The sequence below is a fragment of the Lethenteron reissneri genome, chromosome 20 (genome assembly GCF_015708825.2).
Source record: "Lethenteron reissneri isolate LAM-NWPU_2019-01 chromosome 20, ASM1570882v1, whole genome shotgun sequence".
Taxonomy (NCBI): Eukaryota; Metazoa; Chordata; class Hyperoartia; order Petromyzontiformes; family Petromyzontidae; genus Lethenteron; species Lethenteron reissneri.
Window position 1 is genome coordinate 8,205,138 of NC_083798.1, and position 20,765 is coordinate 8,225,902.

Genomic DNA, 20,765 nt, shown 5'->3' on the forward strand with positions numbered 1-20,765 from the left:
ACAAAAATTGTGTTACACATAGTGTAGTCATGCGTAAGTGATGTCACTCCACATCGAACAGCCCCCTTCATTAATAATCATGAGCAGATGACATCACTCCACATGGAGCACGCACCCCCCTAATTAATAATCATGAGCAGGTGACGTCACTCCACATCGAACAGCCCCCCTAGTTAATAATCATAAGGTGACGTCCTCCAAATGGACACCTCCCCCCATTCATAATAATTAGCGGCTGACGTCACTCCACATGGGGGGCCGAGGTGCCTCCTCCCCCCTCCTCAGCGTTAACTTACAAACCTCACTACAAAGGCAAAACCCTCAAGTCAAGCAATCTCCGTAATGCTATTGAGACATCAAAGTAAAAAGGACGTCATGATGAACAAGGGATTATAACCTTAAAATGAATTAGGTCTGTGTCACTGCGCCCTTACAAATTGCACACGCATTAATGCAATGAATATCACGTCGCGGTCTGCTTTTCACTTGCAAGTTTCAGATTAACTGCAATACACCCGTCCTTGGACGGGCTAAAGGCTAGTTGTAAATAATTGAGCAGTTTTACATACAGTGAGGGAAAAAAGTATTTGATCCCCTGCTGATTTTGTACGTTTGCCCACTGACAAAGAAATGATCAGTCTATAATTTTTATGGTAGGTTTATTTGAACAGTGAGAGACAGAATAACAACAACAAAATCCAGAAAAAACGCATGTCAAAAATTTTATAAATTGATTTGCATTTCAACGAGGGAAATAAGTATTTGACCCCTCTGAAAAACATGACTTAGTACTTGGTGGCAAAACCCTTGTTGGCAATCACAGAGGTCAGACGTTTCTTGTAGTTGACCACCAGGTTTGCACACATCTCAGGAGGGATTTTGTCCCACTCCTCTTTGCAGATCTTCTCCAAGTCATTAAGGTTTCGAGGCTGACGTTTGGCAACTCGAACCTTCAGCTCCCTCCACAGATTTTCTATTGGATTACGGTCTGGAGACTGACTAGGCCACTCCAGGACCTGAATGTGCTTCTTCTTGAGCCACTCCTTTGTTACCTTGGCCGTGTGTTTTGGGTCATTGTCATGCTGGAATACCCATCCACGACCCATTTTCAATGCCCTGGCTGAGGGAAGGAGGTTTTCACCCAAGATTTGACGGTACATGGCCCCGTCCATCGTTCCTTTGATGCGGTGAAGTTGTCCTGTCCCCTTAGCAGAAAAACACCCCCAAAGCATAATGTTTCCACCTCCATGTTTGACGGTGGGGATGGTGTTCTTGGGGTCATAGGCAGCATTCCTCCTCCTCCAAACACGGGAGTTGAGTTGATGCCAAAGAGCTCCATTTTGGTCTCATCTGACCACAACACTTTCACCCAGTTGTCCTCTGAATCATTGACAAACTTCAGACGAGCATGTATATGTGCTTTCTTGAGCAGAGGGATCTTGCGGGCGCTGCAGGATTTCAGTCCTTTACGGCGTACTGTGTTACCAACTGTTTTCTTGGTGTCTATGGTCCCAGTTGCCTTGAGATCATTGACAAGATTCTCCCGTGTATTTCTGGGCGGATTCCTCACCGTTCTCATGATCATTGCAACTCCACGAGGTGAGATTTGCATGGAGCCCCAGGCCGAGGGAGATTGACAGTTCTTTTGTGTTTCTTACATTTGCGAATAATCGCACCAACTGTTGTCACCTTCTCATCAAGCTGCTTGGCGATGGACTTGTAGCCCATTCCAGCCTTGTGTAGGTCTACAATCTTGTCCCTGACATTCTTGGAGAGCTCTTTGGTCTTGGCCATGGTGGAGAGTTTGGAATCTGATTGATTGATTGCTTCTGTGAACAGGTGTCTTTTATACAGGTGTAACGGGTTCCGGAGACACTTGTAGATGTAACTTCTTTATTACAATACAACACTCCAACAGTCCTGATACTCTGTTACAGCCTAGGTACACAGCCTAGCTACACAGCCTAGATACTCTAGATACTCTACTCTGGCTACGCTCGCCCTCACAAGGTCGTAGTCCCAGCGCTGGCTCTCACAGCATCCCAGGGTCTTCAGATGGCTGGTCGTGGGTCTTGGGTCTTGAGTTACAACTGGGCCCCGATCGTCCAGGGAGCTCTCCTTTTATGCCTGGTCCGACGAGGGGTGGGGCCGTGTGCGCCACCAGACATCCCACAGAGCACACACAGCCCCCCCCCCCCCCCCCGTTGGCGGCGCCAAAAAGGCTTAAGCGCCTGGGAACCCAACGCCTGGCGCCCAAAGGCTTAAAAGCGTCTGGACCCCCTGGGAACCCAGTGCCTACAGCAGCCCCTCCCTTCTTATGTCACTACACAGGTAACAAGCTCAGATTAGGAGCACTCCCTTTAAGTGTGTGCTCCTAATCTCAGCTTGTTACCTATATAAAAGACACCTGGGATCCAGAAATCTTTCTGATTGAGAGGGGGTCAAATACTTATTTCCCTCATTGAAATGCAAATCAATTTATAACATTTTTGACATGCGTTTTTTCTGGATTTTGTTGTTGTTATTCTGTCTCTCACTGTTCAAATAAACCTACCATTAAAATTATAGACTGATAATTTCTTTGTCAGTGGGCAAACATACAAAATCAGCAGGGGATCAAATACTTTGTTCCCTCACTGTATATAAATTGCATTGGCATATGTGGTCATTGACACGGTAAAACTAGTCAAGATGGTGTGGTGGTGTTGCAGTGTCAAGAAAAGTGCTTCATGGTGTCTTAAACTCTCTTCTCATTTGACAGCAATTGGAGAGTACAGCCATGTCTTTAGCTGCATGCAGTGAGGCATGGGGCGTCTGCGAGAATGCCGGCAATTCACGGAGCAAGACCAGAGGTCGAGCCATGCTGCCCACGTCTAGAGAGGTATTTGTGTGCTTGAATAATAATAGTGAAAATTATTGTACAGGCAGACCTTGCTTAGCGCTCAAAATGTGTATGCTGGAGAAGTGGCCACTAATCAAATCGGCGCATAAAGGAGTTCATTAGACAATTGTATATATGGGGATGCATTCCCAACAGCTTTAATTCTTACATGTGTAATGCGAGCGTAGGCTGGGGCTTCGCCGCCCCAGCCCCTAACTCATCCAGGCGACACGAGCCATCGGGGGAAGGGTTCAAGGGTGGAGCCCGCGGGCGCTAGGGGGTGGTATTATCTGGAAAGTTCTCAAGGGGTGTGGTGAAGGGCAGAGTCTGGGTGACGCGGGAAGGGGATATAATGGAGAGCCGGAAGGGGCTCGAGGTCAGTTGGTGAGAGCTGGAAGCTGGACCACGTCGCGGGTCTCCGTGAGCCATCGGCCACGTGGCGACGCGGAGACGGCTCCCAGCGCGCCGTCTGCCAGCGGTGCGCGGGAGCGGGGAAGCGGGACGCCAGCTCACGCGACGCGCCGCGGAACGTCCGAGAGAGCGGAACGCGAGCTGTCCATATAACGAAGAAATAAACAGACGGAGACACAGTCGCTTCTTCTTGGTTCTTTCGGTAAAGTCACGTAGAAGGGAAATAATAAAATAATAAAAATAAAACATAATAAAATACAATTTTCACGACGTTTCGGCCACAACGCAAGCAGCCGTCCTCAGGTGAAGAACAGGTCTGTCGGGGAGACAGCGTCTGAATGAACACAGTCGCTTGTCGTCGACCTGTATTATTGCACATGTATGAGCAATATATGAGGGCTTCATTGAGGTATTGGTAACAGCACTAATTATACAGATGCTAAAACTTCTTTTGAATAAGTAATATTTTAAAATACTTTTTTTTAAACACGCTTTAATAAAATGTACCGTATGAGTAATGGCAGAACTCCACAACTCCAGGAAGTGGCCCCGAGGCTTGCCATAATGTAAGGGACCGTGGTCAATTACAGCCTACGTAAGTTGAGCGTTGACAATTAGACCCAAGCCGAAACATAACATGTAAAAAAGATTGTTTCAAAATATATATTTTATTTTTTTTGATAGAATATAGTATTGTCATTGATACGGCTATTTTAATACACAATGGACTGGAAGGACAAGATTAAAGGGCTCGTATAATGCACATGCATAATGTACGTTGACTCATTAATCGCCCCCCCTCCACTTTACGCAAGAGCGTGAAGTGTGGTCACCACATCTACGCCTCTATATAAGGAACAAAACAGGTGGACTTCTCCACAAATCTGTCTGTCGCCTGATGAAGCTAGTTGTAATACTGGCAAAACATCGTACTCAGATTGTAAATGTTGTGGCTTGGCTCTCCAACACACCAGTGTGCTGTACTAGTGACAAATTGGCATGTTCTGTTTACATTACAACCCTTACTAGTTGGCTGTGTCGGGTGGTGGTGGATTTTAACGACACATATATTTACACGATCTAACAAAACAAACCTCTTATGGATGATATTCGTCGTGAAAGCCTACATGTTAAACGGGATATTCGATGTCCCCTGTGAAGCCGATGGCGTTTATTTTACGGCTCGTACATCTTAGTATTAACCAGGACGGCCTGTCGGAATAGAACCGCAAACCTCTGCAACAAGTGGCAAATGCACTACCGCTGAGCCACGTCAATTATTTTATTCATAAACTTAGGTTTCCACGGCCAGCGTTATGATGCATAGTTGATTTGTGGGCTTAATTGAGGAGTGTGTATGTTCTCCACCTGCTGTACATGGACGACTCGAAGACTGAACTTTTAGTAAGGGCTTGCGCCAGTTTATTAACACAGAGGTAACAAAACACACCAGAGGTAGGTGTCCCTACACTCAGTCCTTGACGCGGACGTCAGGCTCTATCTATTCCTAGCCTGGGCTATCTCTTGGCCTCTCACTCGAGTTGGGATGGGGGCTTATCCAACACCACCCGACCGAGGAGAGCAGCACCCCACGTAATCTTAACCGGCTCTTGCAGACTTCTCTGAGCCCTACCCCTGGCTGTATCTTCGGCTCTCCTACTCGTAGAACCCGGACGGGGGATCAGCCAACACCGTCCGGTCACGAGCAGGAGAGACCTTCTTAAGACGCTCACCATCCCGGGCTCCCACAACGACCCCGCTTTCGCCACGAGGTCCCCCTTAAGTATTTCCCGTGACATGACGTCATTGCGCCTCACAGCGCTCATGATGTCATGTCGTCATACTACTCTACACATGTGTAGTGAGTGACATTGGGGATGTAACTGTATGGTGCCGGACAGCATCGTGTGTGTTGCAGAGTGATGCCGGCTCTAGCAGAGCACGGCGTGCGATGCACTGTGTTGCCTCTGAAGAAGAACTTCTGCAACTCAGTTGGACTCACTACACATGGATTTCCTCCCATAAAATAAAAAACCCCTTCCAATTGAACATGTATTGCTCATCTATCCCAATGCTGGAAATTACTTGCAAAATTACTGAATTCGGATGACACATGCAATCATCATCCCCTCCTGCTGCCAAAAAAATGGCATGACCCTCGTTAAAAATATTCTTGAGACTTAGGATTTTCTGGGTCAGGAAGTGTAACAATAATAAAAATGTCCTTGTCCCTAACTCTTGTTTCTGTCCTCCTGTACAGCCGCGAGGTGCGTGGGGTGGTGGCACGTCTCCGCGCCGAGTGTGGGTCACTGTCCGTGCACGCAGTTGCCTTGGCCCACACTCAAGGTGATCTGAACAAGGCCTTGGGACACGTTCGTAATGAGAAACAGGCAAATGTGCAAGCTTCTAGCATGCGATCGCGACGACCTACACGTGAGGTGGTAAGTCTTGAATAATAATAATTTAGTTGACAGTAATACCCCGGTTTATGTCGGGGATGCTTTCCTTAAATGTGCGGCAACGAATACCGAAACGACGTAAATCAACGCAATTTTGCCACGAGGACTAAACAATGCTGAAGCCGTATTAATGCGTGCATCTTCATCCTAGACGTATCCGCAACATTACATTCAATTACTAAAAATACTACACTCAATACTAGTTTCGGCAGTGAACGTTAAAACATTATTAGCAGTACATTATGAAAATAAAATCACTAAAATATCATGCGTAATTACTATATTGTACTCCATAGTACAGAACATTTCTTTATGCGCGATGCAAAGTAGTTTGTGTACAGGGTTAGGTGGAGGTGAAGGTTGAGAGGCGACAGGTTACGAGAAAGGGCAGACGATGCTGTCAGCGACATGAGTGTGGGTTGAGGCAATGCTAGTCGGGTAGCGGTGGTGTTGATAATGAAGTGACAACGTATTTTCTAAACGATATAAAAGGGGGAGGTGTAAAATCGCAAGGCTTACAGCGCAAGGCTATCACGAAGGCGCAGTACAGCACATACAGTAGTCTGCAGTAGCTACATGTTGTGATGTTGCTTTGTGGAATGCCAATTGAGGAATTTGTCGGTCATTTGTGAATTTGGAAAATTTGAACCGTGACAGCAACACACATTGGCCTACTCTTATCAAACTAGCTTCTTTGCCCATCCTAGGATGGAAGCTGTAATATTTACGAAAAAAATTAGCAGAGTATAATTGTATCTTGTGTTAATTGAATGGCAGTGAATCTTGCACGAAATTATGTCATAAAACACTTCACTGCATTTCACTGTAGCACTGTATATAACTGACCTTCAATTTGTTCTAATTCACTGCTCTGATACTTTATTATTTTCTGCTTTCGGTCGCTGGGGTGCAAATAAATTGGATTGCAATACAATATCTGGAAAATCACCGAGAAATGTCTATGTAACCAAAATGTAGAAGCATAAATTAGACTTATCTTAGGAAAAAATATAGACCCCAAATCCAATTTGTTGCCGCGTAGAATTATTTATTAGATTCATTTTAAATAAAGAAACGTGAAACTTAAAGCGAATTTGCAACAAATAATAATTCTGCTCTACCTTAATGACGGGGGTGCGGCATGTGGAGTGACGTCACGCGCGGGACACAAACGCCCTAATTAATAATCATGAGCGGATGACGTCACTGATGTGGACCACGCCACCCACCCCCTCATTAATAATCAAGAGTGGATGATGTCATTCCACATGGAGTTCCCCCCCCTGATCAATAATCATGAGCGGATTCCGTCACTCCACATGGAGCTCCCCCCCTTCATCAATGATCATGGAATGATGATGTCACTCATGTGGACCCTGGCCCCACGCCCTCATTAATAATCATGAGCGGGTCTTTATTTTCGATTGAATATTTCAGATTAACTGCAATACACCCGTCCTTGGACGGGCTATAGGCTACTTTTATAATAATTTAGAAGCAAAAATTAGACTTACCTTTTGTTTCAAGTGCTGAAGAAATAAATAAAGACACCAAATACACTTTGTTGCTGCGTAGAAATATTGATTTGATTACATTTCAATAAAGAAACGTCAAATTTAAAGTTAATTTGCGTAAAACAAATTATTTCCAATCAACCTGCGGGAATGTAAAAATCCACCCGCTCATGATTATGAATGAGGGGGGGGTGTCTCTTTTGCAGTGACGTCACGTACGGATGTAGCACTGCTGCGTATATTTATTTTTTTACTTTCTGTAAAGAAACGTCATATTTGAAGCAACTTTGCGAAAAAACTATCTTTCCACTCGGCCTTCCGCGTGAGTGTAAAAATCCACCCGCTCATGATTATTTTATTATTAATGACGGGGGAGGGGGTATGTGGAGTGACGTCACGTGCATTACACACATTTCTGGGCTATTATAGTAGTAATGCCATCAGCGGGAATTGTAACGTCCACTGTGAAGCGTCACTTTCATGTAAATTGCATCATCAGAATCGCTGATTTAGATCTCTGTATCGCGAGAAGAAAGCTCAAAGTGGTCCATGGGCGACCGGGATTTTGCTTCGGTGGCCATTGGACTTTGGAACTCTCTGTCAAAGTTGGTCAGGGAGTCTAGTTCAGTTTGGGCCTTCAGGTCCCCCCTAAAAATATTTATCTTTTAAGAAAGCATCTCGAATTTTAACTTAGCCACTTCTTACCCCCCCCCCCCCCCCCATTGTAAGGCACCTTGATGTTTTATGCATGGGGTCAGTAAAAGAGAAGAAGCAGAAAGAGAAGTGTTGTGAGCTGCGGTCCTGAGTGAATGTGTGTAGGGCTCGGTGAGTGAGCGTGTGGGTGATTTGCCACAGTGTAATGGTTAGCACACTGGATTTGCGATGATCCTAAGGTCACCAGTTTGTTTCTATGGCAGTTGAAACAACGGTGCAAGTCTCTCGAATTCCCCCCCTCCACTTGTGTAAGAACTCATCATTCATTCGTCGGAAATGTAAAAAAACAATTCAGGACCTGACTGTGACTCAGTGTGGATTTCCTGGACTAAGTCTATTTTATTATTATAAAGAATTAAAGGGGCTGTTTGATGACACGACTAGAGAGCTGGCTTGCACTGCAGGGAACTTAATATTCAACTTGGATTCCGCAACCCTCAATGGCCATTTTAAGTTAAATTTGTGCATGTAAGACTCGCACAAACAACCATACCCAGAAACCCATAGACCCCAACAGAGACCCATACATTCCTACAGACACTCAGACTCACACAGAGACCCCATACTCACAGAGACCGATAGACATGCACAGAGACCCATAGCCTCACACAGAGATCCATACACTCAAAGGCCCAAAAACTCACACAGAAATCTATAGATTCGCACAGAGGTCAATAGAATTAGAATTTGAATATTTATTTATACTGGATGCATCTGATGAGCTATAACGATCTGTTTTCACAGACGTCCAATCTTGTGGGTCAGAAAATAACAAAAATACGATACAAAAACATCACAGGAAAGGTAAACAAATTGTTTCGAAATATACAAATTAAACTGAACTCTTTTTATCTTACCATAGACTCATACAAACATGTTGGACTCGCACAGAGACCTTAACCACTAAACCTCGAACAATTAAAACCCTCTAAACCCCTAACTATCTAAATCCATAACCATCTAAACCGCTAACCCTCTCAACCCATTTACCCTTACAACCCTAATCTTTAAACCCCTCGCCCTCTAAAAGCTTAAACTCTAAACCACCAAAACACTAACCATCTCAACCCCTAACCCTCTAAATTCCTATACCCCTAACCCTCAACCCCTTTACCCTTAAAACCCTAACCCACCAAAACCCTCACTCTCTAAACCCCTTATTCTTTTAACCCTAACCGTCTAAGCCAATAAAAACCAAAACTTCGAAACCCTCTGAATCCCTAACCCTCTAAACCTTGAAACCCTAACCTTCTAAAACCCTAAATCCTTAACATTCTAAATACCAACCAATCTAAACCACTACCCTCTAAAGAACTAACCCTCTAGACCCCTAACCCTCTGAACTCATAACCTCCTAAATCCTCAACCTCTAAAACCCTAACCCTCAAACCCCTAACGTTCTAAAACCCTAAATCTGTAACCTAATCCCAACACATTTAAACCCCAACCCTCTAAAGAACGAACCCTCTAGACACCTAACCCTTAAAACACCTATGCCCCTAAAATGCTAACCCTCTAAACACATAATCCACTACACCCGGAACCCTCTAAACCCATAAAGGTTTTTTTTGTTAGATTATGTAAATATAAACGTGTCGTTAAACCAACCACCACCTGAAACAGCCAATTAGTAAAATTTGTCACATCAACAAAAAGTGCCATTTAGTGTTGGAGACTAAACCAAAAAAAACCTTTATTATGGACAATATTAGTTGTGAAAGTCTACGTGTTAAACCCTCAACTCTCAAACCACTAAACCCGTAACACTGTAAATCACTAACCCTTGAAACCCCGATACCTCTAAACCCCTAAACACATACCCTTATAACCTCAACTACTAACCATCTATCTAAACCATTCAACATCCAACAATCGAAACACAAAAACCTCTAAACACGTAACTCTCTAAACCCCTAACCCTCTAAAACCCATAAACCTCTAAACACGTAACTCTCTAAACCCTCTAAACTCAAAACGTTCTAAACTCTAACCCTCTAAACACCAAATCCTCTGAAGGACTTTCGCCTTAAGACCCCAACCGTCTAAACACCTCACCCTATAAAATGGCAACCCATAAACCCCCAACACTCTTAACTGCCTAAACCCTTAACCTTATAAACCCCAAACCGTCGAAACCCCTAAACCTGTAAAACCGTAACCCACTAAACCCCTCACCTTATAAACCCCTAATCCCCTAAACATCAAAACCTCTAAACCCATAACCTTCTAAAACTCTTCTGTGAACAGGTGTCTTTTATACAGGTAACAAGCCGAGATTAGGAGCACTCCCTTTAAGAGTGTGCTCCTAATCTCAGCTCGTTACCTGTATAAAAGACACCTGGGAGCCAGAAATATTTCTGATTGAGAGGGGGTCAAATACTTATTTCCCTCATTAAAATGCAAATCAAGTTATAACATTTTTGACGTGCGTTTTTCTGGATTTTGTTGTTATTCTGTCTTTCACTGTTCAAATAAACCTACCATTAAAATTATAGACTGATCATTTCTTTGTCAGTGGGCAAACGTACAAAATCAGCAGGGGATCAAATACTTTTCTCCCTCACTGTAAACCCAAAACCCTATAAACTCCTAACCCTCTAAACCCCTTTACCCTCTAAACTCCTTTACTCTTAAACCCCTTTACCCTGAAAACCCTAACCCTCTAAAACCATGTACCCCAAATAGACTTATCCTCTAAACACCTAACCCTCTAAACCCCAACCCTCTAAACCCTTAACTCTCGAATCCCCTCAACCCCTAAACCCTATAACCCTCGAAATCCCTAAACCTCTAAACCCCTTATCCCTGAAATAACCCAAAACCTCTAAACCCTTAACTTTATAAATCCCTAACCCTCTAAACCCCTAACCCTTTGTGTGGAATGTGGTGGGGGTGGGATCATGGGGTGGGTGGGTGCAATGTGTGTGTGGTGTGCGTTGGGTGGTGGGTATCACAGGGGGGTGAATGGGTGCAGGGTGTGTGTGGTGGGTATGGTGATAGTGGTTGTGGTTCACAACGATCCGTGACCACCACCACCACCTCTACTGTGTGGTGGACCGGCCACCACACAGCAGCATGCGTCGGAGGAGTGAACGGATGGTTCTCCCTATGCGGGCCAGACTCCCTCGCTTCCTCTTCTCCTCCTGCATCACCATCACCTGATCCTCTTTCCTTGTCATCTCCTCCACCAATGTCTCCTCCACCTGCACCACCAGCTCCTCCTCCTGCTCCTTCGTCCATACCTCCTCTGTCTCCCCCTCATCGCTTCTTCCTGCACCACCAGCTCCTCCACCAGGGTCTCCTCCTCCTGCACCACCAGCTCTCCACCAGGGTCTCCTCCTCCTGCACCACCCGCTCCTCCACCAGGGTCTCTTCCTCCTGCACAAACAGCTCCTCCACCAGGGGTCTCCCCTCCTGCACCACCAGCTCTTCCACCAGGGTCTCCTCCTCCTGCACCAACCAGTTCTTCCACCAGGGTCTCCTCCTCCTGCACCAACAGCTCCTCCCCCTCCTCCACCAGGGTCTCCTCCTCCTGCACCAACAGCTCCTCCACCAGAGTCTCCTCTTCCTCCACAACAACCGTCAGCCATTTAGAGGCCTGGGTGAGCGCGGAGGATGGGGGCAGCGCCGGCTCCGCTCTGTAAAGAGATGCGCACGACACCGTTCCAACTTCCTGCTACAGCAGAGATCGCACTCCCCCCCCCCCCCCCCCACCATCGTGCGGAGATAGATTAACCAGGTTAATAACGATGCTGCAGTAACGCAGCATACCTTTGCCCATCGTGGGTCTGGTTACAAAATGGGCATTAGTCTTGCGATATCACACTGGATGAAAGGCTACATGGCAAAGATATGGCTGCTTCATTATTTGTCCTTCACCCAGAAACCAATTATAAAAATACATCCGTATATAACCGAATGTACACGTGGGGTTTGAACTGTACATGTGTTCGTTTGCAGGCGGCAGGGCTGGAACTCACAGAGGGACCTGGGTTTGATGCCCAAACTTGGGCCACTTTCTCCGTGTGGAATGTGGAGTGTGTTCTACCCCCCCCCCCCCCGTTTTATCCTGCATTGGTTTCCAAAATCAGAATAAATTATTTAGACTGGATGAAGAGGAATCCGATAAGCTATGAAGCTCTTCTTTCACAGATATGCAGTCGAGGCACAGGGTCAGCAAGTTACAACAACAAACAAAAGAAAATGAGTGCAAAGTGTAAAAATGTAAGCAAGTCACAAAATAACTGAGCATATAAGCACAAAGTACGTAAAATCCTGCCAGTTTTTCAACACTAAATACAAATTTAGGGGTTGTTACGGGAAGAAAGGCGGACAAACACAAGGGTGTCTGGACCCACACACGGGTGTCTACATCCACGTCCGCATCGGTTAACCCTGGGGGGGCATGGGGGCGTTGTGATCCCCCATAGCCCCACCCCTCGGAGAGGATTCTTATAAAAGGCGGGGAGCCAGAGGGCTCGAGGCCAGTGTGTTAGACGCTTACCAGAGAAGACTGAAGACCGGCAGAATAGGCCCTGGAACTCCCCTGGCTCGCTGTCCTTGTCAGGGCCGAGCAGGGCAAGTGGCGCGGCCCCAAGAGCTCCAGGACCGCTGCTCTTGTAAGAGCACGGCCTGGTTAGCTGGGTGCCGGGATCCGTGCTTGACCAGGGCCGGATCAGATAGCCTCCCCTAGCACTCATAGCGGAGGACTGGGAATAGGAGAAGTCAGGGGATAGTGCTAGGGGTGTTTCCCATTGAGTACGGGTGAAGGGGCCGTTACCCCTTCAAGTATTGTTACCGCCTTTTGGTTAAATAAAAGAGTGTGCCTCAACTACGTCGTCTGTCTCCCTGAGAACTCACTACACTTGTATAAGTGTAGTGTATCGTGTAGTGTATCGTGTCGTGTATAGTGTAGTGTGTAGGTTAAACGTTGAGTTTTATAAGGGCACCACGGGGTGACCAGCCCCTCCCCACCCAGCCCCACCCCTCCCACCCCCCACCCAGCCCCACCCTCCCCACCCAGCCCCTCCCCTCCCCCAGCCCCTCCCCACCCTCCCCTCCCTCAGCCCCTCCCCACCCTCCCATCTCCACCCAGCCCCACCCCTCCCACCCCCACCCTCCCCTCCTCATGCACGACAGACAAATAATCCCTGGTGGGCAGTGTGGAATCTGTTGTTCCTACCGGTATAACAGTGGGAAATATCTGAACCGGTCCTGGGCCTCCCCTTGATCGACTCAACCTCAAATGAGTACCTGATACAGTGGGTACACATCACCACGAGGGAGACAAATGCGTGGTGTTGGCTACCCACTCCCCTGTGTACTGTGCCCGTCCTCTGTAGGTCCTCACTAACACCACTTGCCTCAAAAATTTGTTAAGGCTATGAGGGGGGATCTTTGTCTTTGTACAGTGGCATTGGCTACGTATAAACTGATACTTTGAACGGAGTTTATAATACAGCATGGCCTACGTGTAACGCATCATATACCGTGTAGACAGCACCATGAAAGTGTGTGCCGTATAATACAGAGTATGTGTAAAGGAGCATAGCCTGTGCACGTACTGCAGCGTTACTTTGAACTGAAACGTGGCATGGCCGTTATGTGTAGAACAGCATTTCTTGTGTATATGTAGTGGGTTCCCACGGAGACTGGAGACGTAGCTTAGAGGCAACACGGTTTATTTAAATCTTATAACAGAAGCCCCTTTTACTCCCACTACTTGGGGAGGTATGGCCTCCGGGCTAACGTGCCCTATCACTGGGGCTACGGGCTCTGAGTCCTCCGACTAAGGGTGGCCTAGGGGAGGCTATGCTGACCCGACCCAGCCAAGGTGCGGGTCTCAACCACTGGTCCGTGCTCGGCCCCGCCCCTTAAAAGGACGTCGGGTCCCGGGGTCCCAGGGTCCCAGGGTCCCGGGGTCCCAGGGTCCTAGCCTAGCCGGTCTTCAGTCTTCGTCTTCAGAGCACTGCCTCGGGCCGTCCTGGGGTCCGTCTTTTATACCCACCTCGGGGACTCTCCACCCCCGGTACCGCCCCCTTTCTGGAACCTTCCAGGTGGCTCTGGAATAACCCCCCAACCCCTCACCTGTGGTCGGGGGGGGGGAACTCGGCCTCTCAACGGTCCCGGTTCTCTCTCTAACTCACGGTGGCACCCCCTGCAGACTCGTGCCCGCAACTACAGGTGGTGTGTGCTTTGCATTTCCGACGCTACATATACAGCAAGAAATACTCTACATAGAGAGAGCATGGCATCTGTGTGTGTGTACTGCATGACACACGGTGTACGGTGTGTAATCCACAGTGATGGGCTGCTGCTGCTGCACCTGTTGACGTTGATGTCGGGGCAGGCAGAGTCCTCGCTCCGGGTCCCGGTGGCGTTGCTCCGGGGGAACGTGCAGAAGAAGGCGTTGGCCAGGAGGCAGGCGGCCTGCTCCTGAGACATCGTCAGCATCAAGCCGGTGTCCCGGCGGAGCAGCGGCAGGGGCTGGGGACACGTGCGGTGCACAGGGCGCAGCGACGTCACACGCGGCAACGGGTGGCACGGGGTTGCAGAGGAGCAACGGCGCAATGGTAACACCGATGCAGAGCACTGAGCCTGCAGCACTGGGATGCTGGGGTCTGGATCAAGGAGTTCTGAAATGCACGTAAACCAGATTATTGTTGTACACGTGAGGTTAATGCTGCAGCCCTGCAATTACTTGCTCATGCAACTGCTGGTGAAAGAACCTCCACTAGAGGGAGGTCTAGAGTGCCGATCCGGTGGGTATGTTTTGGCCAACTTTTCCACACTGACCATTCGTCTTGAAAGAGGTGGGAGTACTCGCCATTTAGCCCACTGCACGCGACCCACCGATGGACTGTGGGTGGACAAAACAGGGAATTGTAAGAATCCTGGTCAATGTTTTCAAGGCCAGGCTGGGAGATCGAACCGCGACATTTGAAGTCAATCGTGACAACCATCCCACAGTCATGGCAGCAGCCCTTTTGCAGAAATAAAATAAAATATTGGAGAGGGCTTCACACAAGAAACAAGAAGATTTAGTGGTTTGGACGTGGCTCTCCAATGAGTACAGATAGGGTACCACAAGTAGCGGTGCATACTCGGGCGCAAGAAATAGAAGCAGAGACAAAGAATGAGATAGATCGATGCAATAAAGAATTGGCAGTGGTGCACCAAGCACGACCCCTTGCTGAGCGCTGCAGCAGCAGCCCCCCCCCACCCCCGGACCCCTCCCCCACCCTCCACTTCTCACCCTGACGCCACACAACCCGTAGGTAGGCGCTGCCCTCTGGTGGACAAGGCGCGGTACAGGCGGCAGCACGAGACGCCAGCAGCGTTGCGCTGCCAGGGTTACTCACCCGAACACCTCCGTACACTTACACACACCTACACACACCTCTATACACCTCTATACACTCACACACACCTACACACTTACAAAGACAAAGATCCCCCGTATGGCCTTAACAGACTGTAGAGGCAAGTGCTGTTAGCGAGCACCTATGAAGGCCGGAACGGTACACGAGGGGGTGGGTGGCCAGCACCACGCCCGACCGCCTTTGTCTCCCCAGTGGCGATGTTTACACACCGCACCAGGTACTCATTTAAGGCTGAGTCGACCTAGGGGAGGCCCAGGACCGGTTCAGATAATCGTCACTGGTGTTAGCCGTGAGTGGGAATCGAACCCGGGTCGCCAGGTTCATAGCGCAGCGCGCTAACTGCTACACTACCGCTCCCCACACACCTACACACACACACCTCTACACACTTACACACCTACACACACACACCTATACAACAACAACCGCCATTCGCCACTAAGTGGCGGTGACGTCACCACGACGCTTGTGCCAGGCCAAGTGCACCTTGAGGCCACGTGAAGTGTCGAACGCCCGCTGGCAGGAGGTCACGGGGCAGACCCAGCAGGTGCCACGGGTCGACTGACCGAGATGACCGAGATGACTGGCTGATGCACCACCTGTGGCCCCCTACCGTACCAACTTGCTGTGCTTTAGCCACCCGGCGCTCCGCTCGTTGTTGTGAAGCGTCGCTCCTCAGCCCTCCGTTGTTGTTGGAGGGCGACTGCCTCCAACTGCCCAGTAGCGTCCTTCACGAGCCTCCTCCACTGAGGCCGATCTTGACACTGCTGGTACCAGTCATCGGCAAGTCCACTCAGCTCCACGTCCTCCTGTACCACATCACTCCATCTCTTCTCTAGCCCGCGCCGCGCCCGTTTAGCCCCCTCGATTTTAGGCATGCGGTAGCTGGGCATGCGTGCTACATGACCCAGCCAACGCAGCCTTGCCTGCCGGAGGAGCTCACCGATGGGACTTTGCCCAGATCTTTCAAGGATTTGTGAGCTCCTTACACAATCCAGCCTGGTTAAACCCAGGATGGATCGTAGGCAGGCCAGCCTAAATGTTTCCAACCGACGAAGTTGCTCCATTAGGGGGGTCCACGTTTCGCAAGCGTAGAGAAGGGAGGGAATGACCGTGGCCGAGAAGACCTGAAGCTTCGTGCGGAGGTAGCTTCCACACAGCGTTACGCAACCGATGAAAAGATAATGCCGCTCGACTGATTCGGAGTGAGACCTCTGCTGATAAACTGGAGCCGGTCATAAGCACACTGCCCAGGTATGGGAAACTCTCCACTCTCTCCACAACTGCCCCATCACCGATTGGGAGTTGTGGGGGTGGAGTGTCTGATGGTACAAAATACCCAGGCAGGTGCTTAGTTTTGGTGGGGCTGATGGTAAGGCCCCACCTCTTAGTGGCACGCTCCAGTTTCAGCAGCAGCGTCTCCAACTCCTCTTCTGAATGAGCAGCTATTACCAAATCATCGGCATACATAACGTGGTCGATCAGCCTCCCATTATATCTGTACCAAATGGAAATTCCCCCGGTACAGCTATTGAAGGCTTCACGAACTACGCAGTCGAAATAGATGTTAAATAATGTGGGAGCCTGAGGACATCCCTGTCGCACCACAAGGTGTACAGGGGAAGGCTCTGATTCCCGGCCACGTAGTTTTACCCGGGCCCGCTCACCATCATGAAGGTCCTTAATGATCGTGAGCAGAGGGTCAGGGACTCCGAAAGCACGAAGAACAACCCAGAGCCCAGGCCTACTGATGGTATCATAGGCCTTGACCAGGTCAATAAAGCAGAGATGAAGGTCTTGTTGGAATTCCTTACACCTCTGCTGTAGCAGACGGACAGAAAATATGGCATCTGTACAGGACCGCCCTTTCCTGAAACCGCATTGGGGTTCTGCAAGCCTCTCCTCAGCGTGCCTAGCAAGGCGATGTTGAATAATCCTTGCCAGGACCTTTCCCGGCACACTTAGGAGTGAGATGCCTCTGTAGTTGTTACAGTCTGTGCGGTTCCCCTTCTTAAAGAGGGGGACCACCAGGGCATCCTTCCAATCCTGCGGTACCCGTCCAGCGGTCCAGACTGTTGTTATGATGTCATATAGGGCAGTCTGTGCACAAGCGCCACCCTCCCTCAGCATTTCGCTTGGGAGATCATCTCTGCCCGGTGCCTTTCCTGGTCTCAGACTCCGGATCGCCTTCAGTACTTCCTCAACAGATGGCACCTCAGCCAGCCACTCACAGGGGGTGACCTCCTCCAATATTTGAGGCACCGCAGCCTCAGCAGGGTTATCCCCACTTTGTGCCATGATGTTTTCCTGGCTGAGAGATTTTCCCTCCCCCAGGACCTCACACACACCTATATACACTTACACACACACCTCTATACACTCACATACACCTACACACACACCTCTAGACACTTACACACACCTACACACACACCTCTAGACACTTACACACACCTACACACACACCTCTATACACACACCTATATACACTCACACACACCTACACACACACTTCTATACACTCACACACACCTACACACACACCTCTAGACACCTTACACACCCTCACACACACCTCTATACACACACCTCTATACACTCACACACCCTACACACACCTCTATACACTACACACACCTACACACACACCTCTATACACTACACACACACACCTCTATACACTAACACACCACACACACCTCTATACCTAAACCCTACACACACACCTCTATACACTTACACACACCTACACACACACCTCTATACACTTACACACACACCTCTATACACTTACACACACACCTCTCTACACCTAAACACCCACACCTCTATACCCTTACTCACACCTACACACACACCTCTATACACGTACACACACCTACACACACACCTCTATACACTTACACACACACCTCTATACACCTAAACACCTACACGCAGGATGAGGTGGTAGTGCGGGAACGAAAGGGCCTGGCTCGTGTGGCGAACGCGATCCGTGTGCTCCTCCGCAGCATGATGCTGTTTTGTTGCGACTGGTCGACCGCACAGTTGGGGTGATGGAGGTGGTGCGGTGCTTACCATGACCGCTATCACCACATGCACCACACCATCTACCCACCCACCCCGTGATACACACCACACACACCACACACCCCACTCACACCACACACACCACACACACCACTCACACCACACACACCACACACACCACACACACCACACACACCAGACACACCGCACACACCGCACACACCGCACACACACACCCACTCACACCCCTCATACCACTCACACTACACACACCACACACACCACACACACCACTCACACCACACACACCACACACACCACACACACCACACACACCACACACACCACTCACACCACACACACCACACACACCACACGGTTCCCCGGAAAGACGGTGCCACTGGGACCGCAGCCGGGGAAGGAAACTGAGCAGCAGATGCCAGGACTGGACTGGACAATGACTGCTGCCAACAGACTAACTCTGTTCAGAGATAGGATCAATCCAATGTATTATGTAATACTTATCATTGTTGTTTTTATTATTAACGTCATGACATGAACTTATGAGGAAACAATGTAACTTTGCATTGCTTGTGAGTGCTGCCTGGGTTTGTTAAATGTGCCTTGGCTCGTGTGCAGTGTCCCGGCTGTGTGTGCGGCGGTACAATGACAACTATGTCATGAGAGAAGTTTCAGGCAATGGCCCTTCTTCAGAACGTGTACAGGCAGTGGTGGGAAAAGATAATCAGGCGATTCGTCTGACACATCCGCCCCCTAACTGCCCCACTGCCCCTCTGCCAAGCTGCTCCGCTGTCCTGCTGCCCCAATGCCCTCTGCCCCACTGCCCCACTGCCTCAATGCCCTATGCTCCGCTGCTCCACTGCGCTGGTGCTACTCTGCCCTAATGCCCCGCTGTTCCATTGCCCCACTTTCCCACTGCCATCACATCCATCACGAAGCAGCGAGACGTCCACACCACCTCATTAAATATTACCCTGATGTACACGCAGAGAGAGAGAGAGACCCTCGTTAAACATTAAATACTGGAGGGGGCTGCTGTGATGCAATGGCTCGTAAAATTCACTGGCAATAGAGAGATTGCTGGTTCCACCTTCTGGCACAGCAGTTGAAACAAATGGTCGAGTACTAATAGGGGTTTTCCCATTTTTTCTGGCAACAAAACTGACACCTTTTGCAAGGCATCATGTTTACATTAACCACAATACTTGCAGTCAAATGTTGCCAGAAAAAAGGGGAAAATCCCTATTAGTATATTTTGGTACTGGCAAAGGAGGTCCCAAAATGGTCGAGTATCTTAAGTTCCCCTGCCTCTGTCCGCCAAACAGTACAACTGGGTACACCAAAATCGAGTGGCAAGTTGGGTGGGTAGGTGCTGGATGAATGAGTGCATCGGTGTGTGGGTAATTGGATGAGTTGGTACCTGGGTAAGTGGATGGTAGGTGGTTGAATGGGTGGATGGGTAATTGAATGAGTGGGTCGGTGTGTGAATGAGTGGGTGGCTGGGGGTGTGGGAGGTGGATGGATGAGTGGGTAATTCAGTGTGTAGATTGGTGGATGTGTGAATGTGTTAATGAGTAAGTTGGTGGTTGGTGAATGATTAGGTGGGTGGATGAGTGCGTGGGCGGGTCAGTGAGTTAGTTTAAATGAATGAGTGGTTGAATGGGTAATTAAATGAATGGGGAGGTGGATACATGATTTGGTGCTTGGGTGGGTCAGTGGGGAATTGAGCGAGCGGGGAATGAGAACGTGGGTGAGTGGATTTTTGAATGAGTGATTGGGTGAGTTCGTGAGTCTGTGTGTGAGGGGATAATTGAGTGGTTGGATGAGTGAATGGGTAAATTAGTGGATATTTGAGTGAGTGGTTGGATGGGTGAGTGGGTAAATGAGTGGGTGAATGAGTGGTGGGTGAATGGGGAGGTGATTGGGTGGGTGGGTGAGTGGGTGCGTGCGTGGGCGGGTGGGTGAGTGGATGGGTGAGTTAGTAAGTGGGCGAGTGGGTGGGTGAGTGGGTGGATACGCGGGTGGGTGAGTTAGTAGGTGGGTAAGTTAGTAGGTGGGTGAATGGATGGGTGAGTGGGTGGGTGAGCGAGTGAATGAGTCGGTGAATCATTGAATTAGTGGGTGAGTAGGTGACCGAGTGAGTACTTGAGTGGGTGAGTGGGTGGGTGAGTAGTTGAGTGGGTAATTGAATTAGTGGGTGAATACGTACGTGGGTAATTGGGTATTTGAATTATTGAGTGATTGGGTGAGTGGGTGGGTGAGGAGGTGCGTGAGTGGGTGTGTGGGTTAGTGAGAGTGGGTGGGTGGGTAAATTAGTGGATGAATGAGTGGGTGGGTGAGTGGGTGGGAGAGT

At 48.9% G+C, this 20,765-nt stretch overlaps 1 long non-coding RNA gene across 4 annotated transcripts; it reads left to right on the top strand.

Annotated features, from left to right (window-relative positions):
* The first annotated feature begins 704 nt into the window (after positions 1-704).
* On the top strand, positions 705-11,301 carry LOC133344689 (uncharacterized). 4 transcript variants are annotated; one of them, XR_009755363.1, is made up of 4 exons: positions 705-1,599; positions 2,762-2,881; positions 5,553-5,733; positions 11,263-11,301. It is a non-coding gene; the product is annotated as an uncharacterized LOC133344689 (long non-coding RNA). The 4 variants fall into 4 exon arrangements; XR_009755364.1 differs by lacking the exon at positions 705-1,599 and adding an exon at positions 8,724-8,783 and having other exon boundaries at positions 2,436-2,881; positions 11,263-11,281; XR_009755362.1 differs by lacking the exons at positions 705-1,599; positions 11,263-11,301 and adding an exon at positions 8,724-9,821 and having other exon boundaries at positions 2,446-2,881.
* The last annotated feature ends 9,464 nt before the right edge of the window (positions 11,302-20,765 follow it).